This window comes from Staurois parvus, unplaced genomic scaffold (genome assembly GCF_062004578.1).
Source record: "Staurois parvus isolate SC_StPar_1 unplaced genomic scaffold, SC_StPar_1.0 ptg000086l, whole genome shotgun sequence".
Classification (NCBI taxonomy): Eukaryota; Metazoa; Chordata; class Amphibia; order Anura; family Ranidae; genus Staurois; species Staurois parvus.
In genome coordinates, this window is record NW_028317882.1 from 12507627 (window position 1) to 12515000 (window position 7374).

General features: G+C 43.5%; 1 protein-coding gene across 1 annotated transcript in view; it reads left to right on the forward strand.

Annotated features, from left to right (window-relative positions):
• The window catches only part of STK11 (serine/threonine kinase 11), a 61131-nt gene that overhangs the window by 39371 nt on the left and 14386 nt on the right, over positions 1-7374 (forward strand). The window lies entirely within an intron of this gene.

Sequence of the window (7374 nt, forward strand, 5' to 3'; positions counted from 1 at the left end):
AAACTGCAGGCCATGGGTTGGATGCAGTCTTTTGCTTGCCTTTAACTGGTCTTTTGGGTTCTATTCCTCGCTCTGATACAAACAATAGGAAAATTCTTCCCATTGACCCCAGCAATGGGGCCATGATCAAATCTAGGGGGGTGCTGGGGTAGGCTGTGCCCCCCCCCCCCCCCCCAAGTGTTCACTTGTGCCCTTTCCCAAAAGCTAACCGCCCCCCTTCCTGCTTCCACGCAGCACACTGTGCCCAGTCACTGAACTCTATCAGAGCTGGGACACAGCTGGGGTGTAATGTGCAGTGGGGGGAGGATGGGGGACGCCAGCAGGATCAATGGTGCCAGACATCCAGGTACTGCTGCGCTGCGATCTCCGGCACCTGAATCCTCTCTTTTCACCTGTCACAACTGTTAAACAGAACTGGGGAAACTTTTCCTAGGCTCCTCCTTCCCAGTTATGAGAACACCAGGAGGTACCTGAGTTGAAGAACATCTTCCTTCCTGGCATTCAGCCACTCTAAAAACACAGTCTGAGGTCTTGGAATAGTGAGAGAAGAATGATCATAAAAGCATGGATAGAGAAGAATTATAATAACCAGTGAGGATAATGGAGGTGTACAGAAGTGAAGGAGAATAATTCAGATAGGACAGTGGCAAGGATTGAGGTAAATGAGAATGCTCAGGGTGGAAATATGCATTTATGGAGCAGGATGACAGAAGCAAAGAGGAGTTACAGAGGAAATGAGAGTTTCTGTAGATAGAAGATTTGGTAGTGGTGGAGGGGGGATAGAAGGATTTAGCCTAGGTTCACGCATATGTGGTGCAGGAAACACTGCAATCCCTGCGTGTTTTCTGCACCGCACAATCACACTGCCCTTGCGCTCTGTTGCAGTTTGGGTGTCAATACAAAGTTAATGACACCCCAAACAGATCGCAAACTCAGACCAGTTTGGCTGCACCAGATCGCATGGTAGAAAAAGGCTATGAGATCCATTTACAGTACGACTCTAAAAAAGGGTGTCTGGTGCGATGTGGTGCATTTTGAGCCCATTCAAAATTAACAGACTCAAATCGCACCGCACTGAATCACGTGAATTGCACAGGAGTATGGAGAAGTTCCTGTGTGATTCAGATGTGGGTTATAGTGTGAACCGGGATTTATGGTGAAATTTTGTACAGAAAAAGAGGGGGTTCGGTGGGGAAGATAGTATCCATGCTTCTAGAGGGGGTGTAAGAGGATTCATGCTAGATTGATTAGGTAAAATCTGTCCTCTGCATCGCTTCTTACTGACCCCTGAACTCTGCCTCATCTACTGTTGACCCCTGAACTCTGCCTCCCTTACTACTGACCCCCTGAACTCTGTCTCTCTTACTACTGACCCCTGAACCTTTTGCATCCCTTACTAATGAACCCCTGCACTCTGTGTCCCTTTAAGCCATGGCCAACATTCAGCACAATGAAAACCATATCCAACATTTGCCACGGCACTTTCTTTTTAACAGACAAGAGAGCCCAACTTATGATCTTGCACACAGGCCCACTTTGTTCAAAAAACACTCTGATAGCCAACCTTACCGAGCAGGTGCAGAAGGCACCATCTTGTGTCACTCTTGCAGTTTGAGAGAGCTAAACCCCCTCCTCCCTTAAAAAAGAAAAATTATCTATGGTCATGAGTCTGGAGCTGGCTGCTATGTTGCAGTACTGAAGTTCCCTGGCTGGAATGGCAGTACAGTTGCAGTAGCCAGCTATACAATGTGCTGTGGCTGTGTGTAAGAAACTCCAATCTCGGCTATGTGCTAACTGTGCCCAAGCTATGTGCAGTGCCCTACAAGCAGTGACTCTTGTCCTCCACCCTGCTGACCCCTGTGGTCCCATGTACACTGCCCTGTTGACCACTGTCTTCCCCCTGTGGACCCCTTTACACAGCCCTTCTGACCCCTGTCCTCCTTCCTGCTGACCTCATACACTGCCCTTCTGACCCCTGTCCTCCGCAATGCTTTCCTCTGTACACTGCCACACAAAAAAATGGCCTCTGCACATTGCTCTACACTGCTGACCTTATTTACTGCCTTACTGACCTCCCATCCTCTGCCTGCCTGACATTTTTTACTGCACCTCCCACATCAGACAGGCTAGATCCAGCCCTGAATGGGGCAACAATTTCCTTACTGACACCAGTGATGGGCATTTTGTCCCACTAATACCGACAAGAGGGGAAATTGTTTTTTTTTTTTTTTTTTTTTTTTTTTGACGGAAACAAACAATGAATCATCATTCCTCCCACTGAAAAGAATAATGGGGCACTTTGCCATCAATTGACAAAAACTGTGGGACACAGTTTTTTTCTCCGTTGACACAGATGGGGCATTATTCCTCCTACCACAGGGGTTAGGTCTTTTTTTTTTTTTTTTTTTTTTTTTTTTTTTTTTCCTCGAGGTCTGAAGGATTGTAAACAGGCATATTGGTTTAGAGCGTTTGAACTGCTTTAGATACTGTAATGTCCAATTTTTTTAAGTGCTATGTGCATTTGATTCACAGTGGCACGCTGTGTAAAGTCGGCCATACACGGATCAAATCTCAGCAGGGACTGGCTGAGGTTCGTTCCATCTTTAGGTAGGCTGGTTGTACTGATGTGTTTCCATCAATCATCTTCAGTTCAACCAGCCTGTCGAATTTTTTCATGGGATCATGGACGGTAACTATAGCTTCTAGCAGTGATCATTGTGTTCTGCCAGCAGTGAAGGAACCCCACTGGCAGAACACAATAATGCTGTGGGAGGGATTCCTCTATCAACACTGATTGTGTTGATGGGGGAATCAAGCTATTTTCTTTCCTTTCACTCGTAGACGGAAAGAAAATTGCACATATTGCACAGGTTATGGCCTGCCTTAAAGTGGATGTAAAGTGAGCTAGAGATGAGATTGTAAACTGACTTCATCTTGATAAGGTTGATCTGCCTGGGAATTATAGATTCCGGTAAGATGGAGCACATACTGGAACAGTGGGTAGATCTTAGAATGGTGTCATGGCAAGTTTTAGGAAACCGTAAACTTTCAGGTAAGCTCACCTGTCCCCTTATACCAGCTGCAGTGCAATAGCTCTGCTGTGGATGCTTTCTTATTGCATCTTCATTTTTGGGATAGCCCCTCAAGCTGTATATTGACAATGTAAACATTTTATCTTGTATGCATGGTGAATAAATGTAAAAGATATGAATTCATGGCAAGTCAAAATACCTTGTTTTAGATGTAAAATACATTGAATGTAGCAGCCTCGTATTCCTTTTTTTTTTTTTTTTTTTTTTTTTTTTTTGAAGCTTACTTTGGATGTTCTGCAGTACCCATGCAGCACAGTGTGTGGAGCTGCCTTATCGTGCCAAGATGTACCTGAATGTTTAATATGCGATGGAGCACCCCTCCTCAGTCTGTACAGGATCAGCTCTGACGTCTTTTCATTCATAGCAAACTCCATAGAGGTTATTAATGTAAACCTTCATTCAGTGGTGCAGAGCTGCGTGTCTTTGTGTGGGTGTATTGGATAGAAAGGAGGAGAGCCTTGGCTTGCAGTGGTTGGAGTCTCAGAGAAGCCCGTATGCTTGTGGAATCCTAAATAGGTTCCCTGAGTAATCACGGATTCATTTTTTTTCTTTCCCTTCCGCTTTGAGAATTTTAAGCAGGGATGAAAAAAAAGACAGCCTTCGCAATCCATTTAAAGCGGCATTGTGGTAACCTGTGTCAAGAATAAGATTTGGGTATAAATGTAGTATATGGGTATGCTTGCTGTAAGCTTGCATAATACATATTGCTGGTTGGAAAACAATGAAGGCAAAAGGTTTAGACTTTTAGTCATTTTTCTAGAATAATTAGTGTTGCAACTGCAACCCAGAATCAGGAAACTATGGGTCTAATTTGTGGCCCTCTATGTAGAACGTCTGCTCCCTAAATTAGATAATTTACCTGGGGACACATTGTATTCTGACAACTGCTGTTAAAATATACTGATCAGTGGCTGCAGCCATTGAGCGATAAGAGGGGAAGATGGCCACTGACTGTTCAAAATTTAGCCAGTCCATGGTGAACCAGACAAATTTCAATCCTTGCATAGGCAGCTATGGGTCCCATCAAGACTTGGGAATGGGCCTGTTACATACAGGGGTTCCTGGCGATTAGTTGTGGGTGGCAGTCCCATTGTAAGTAAGAGGCTCAAAGCTCACACAGTTGATCTTGGCCACTTGCATGTATTCACACATGGAGCGATTACCTATGATGATTGGCGCTGGATGCAGATTGACCATCACAAGTAATTGCTCCATGAGCGATTTACATGTGAGCCACTGCAATTTCCTGCAGAAGCTGTTGCCCTCCTGTTGCTTTCAGTGGGGCTGCAGTCTGCAGCTAATCACCAGGAACCCCCCGCTGAGTCCCCCACGTTTTCAGTAACAGCCCTATATGCAAGTGTGAATGGGGCCTTAGAGGCTTTGCTGTTTAATCTGAAACCCTACAAAAACCATAAACTGTTGCATACCTTTGATTTGTTAAGCTAGCCATGCATTGGTAACTTTTCAAACAAATGTTCATATGAACATTTGTACGAAAATTCTCAGTTCTCTCAATGACCTGAAAAATGTTTTTCCCAAGTTCTTCAAAATTTTGTTTGCTTTTAACATTCGATTTTGGAATGAACATAATTTCTTGAACGAAAACCACATCGGTTGTTGGAAATGTGTTCATTAAAGAATAATTTTCATTATGCTCCTTTTTTAATTTTCTCATCACAGTGGTTGAAAATTGGATCTGACCCTACCGATGATTAGAAACTTTAAAAAACTTTCTTTAAACAAACAGGAAAAAAAAATCAAACAAAATTCTACTAGTGTATGGCCAGCTCTAGAAAGCAAAGTAAAAAAAGTTCATGCCAAATAGCTCAATTTTGGTAAAATAATTATTTTACTCATTGAATTGCAACTCCATTTATATTCTGTCTTTAACATTTAAAATACATCTATGATACAATTATAGACTCTTCATTTCTTTGTAAGTGGGCAAACTTACAAAATCTGCAGGGGATCAAATAATTCCCCACTCTATCTATCTCTATCTACAGCTTGCTTCATGAATCCATGAAATCACACTGCTGAATCATTATCATGTGAGCAGGCAGATGACTGTAGAAGTTTTACAATTCTTTTAATTTTATTGGAGCTATAAAATTGGGAAATGGTAGAGGCATATCTGCGGGTATTCTGGTATTGTGAATGGAATACCTGGTGTTTTTGATTTGTCATGTTTTTTTATATAAATGCCTACTTTCACATTATTATTTTTTTATTTATTTTTTGTATATCGTGCGACTCTGAGAGTTCTAGCCAATGGCTACAGTAATGAATGGTGTCTCTTTTGTCCTTTTTTGTGTACCAAACTTTTCATTTGCTTTATTTCCCCTTTATTTTCTTTTGCTCATCTCTGGAGAGAGAAAGATACTTCATAATTTTACAGGTACAGTAAAATAGCCAGAAAGATGGCATGTTAAAAGAGAACACTGGCCAAAGCTTTTTTGGCCATGCTTTTCTTCTAGGTCAGTGGTGGGCAACCTTTTTTTTCAACTGAGCCAAATCTCGCCAAAACCATGATTGAAATTTATTTTGAGAGCCACATTTTTAAAACTGAAAATACATCTCCCATATAGTAATTCATCCCCCATATAGTAATTCATCCCCCATATAGTAATTCATCCCCCATAGTGTAATTCATCCCCCATATAGTAATTCATCCCCCATATAGTAATTCATCCCCCATATAGTAATTCATCCCCCATAGTGTAATTCATCCCCCATATAGTAATTCATCCCCCATCGTAATTCATCCCCCATATAGTAATTCATCCCCCATATAGTAATTCATCCCCCATATAGTAATTCATCCCCCATATAGTAATTCATCCCCCATAGTAATTCATCCCCCATAGTAATTCATCCCCCATATAGTAATTCATCCCCCATAGTAATTCATCCCCCGTATAGTAATTTATCCCCCGTATAGTATTTCATCCCCCGTATAGTATTTCATCCCCCCATATAGTATTTCATCCCTCATATAGTAATTCATCCCTCATATAGTATTTCATCCCTCATATAGTATTTCATCCCCCCATATAGTATTTCATCCCCCCATATAGTATTTCATCCCCCCATATAGTATTTCATCCCCCCATATAGTATTTCATCCCTCATATAGTATTTCATCCCTCATATAGTATTTCATCCCCCCATATAGTATTTCATCCCCCCATATAGTATTTCATCCCCCCATATAGTATTTCATCCCCCCATATAGTAATTCATCCCCCCATATAGTAATTCATCCCTCATATAGTAATTCATCCCCCATATAGTATTTCATCCCCCACAGTACTATCCCCCCCCCCCCTTCTAGTAAGCCAAGTCCCCCGTGTCAATTCACTTACCTTTTGCGTTCCTCTCGCCGTCTTCCCGCGCCGTTCGGGTCTTCAGGGCGGACTGTGAGAGGAGCCTAGCTTCCCTCCCCTCACGTTCGGCACGCTGCCCCGCCTACACACATCCTGACAGCCACATCCGCGGGCCGGATTAAAAGGTCCGCGCGGACTTTTGGGGCTGCCAACCGAGAGGAGGCAGGGGAGCGGCCGACCGAGAGGAGGGAGGGGAGCAGGCGCCCGGCACACAGAAGAGCCGCATTAGAGTGGGTAAAGAGCCGCATGTGACTCGCGAGCCGCGGCTTGCCGACCACTGTTCTAGATCATAGGAGGCACTTACTTTTGCTCTCCTCTGATCCAGGCATCAGCCATCGGTGGGATAAAGCCCGCTGTCAGCTGACATCATAGAGTCACTTCAGGCTCTTATAGCATCCTGACTATATTGATCTTGCCCCTCTCCAGCCTGGGGCTCCAGTACTGGAGGAGCAGACTGGGGAGTGATGACTAAGGCTTAGTTCACACTAGCTTTGTAAGCAGGCATTTTGAGGGGCGTTTTTAACACTCCTCAAATGCCTATGAAAATTCTGCACATGGCAGCACACAGTGCTGTTTACACTGAAGCGTCACATCACGGCAAAATCGACGCCTCATGTGGAGTCAGGAGGAGTTGAAGCTGTCACAGCGAGAGGAAACTACTGCTGAGAACCGGCAGTTATCAGAGGAGGAGTCGGCACTGATGATCAGTGCCTTGATGATCGGTGGTGCCCTGAAGTGCCACCCACTTGTGCCGCCAGTCAGTGTCTCCTATCATTGCCACCTATCAATGCTGCCTATCAGTGCAGCCTCATCAATACACATCAGTGAAGGAGAAAAAGTACAGGTACCTGTTTGCAAAATTGTATAATAGAAACAAAAACTTTTTTTTTTTCAAA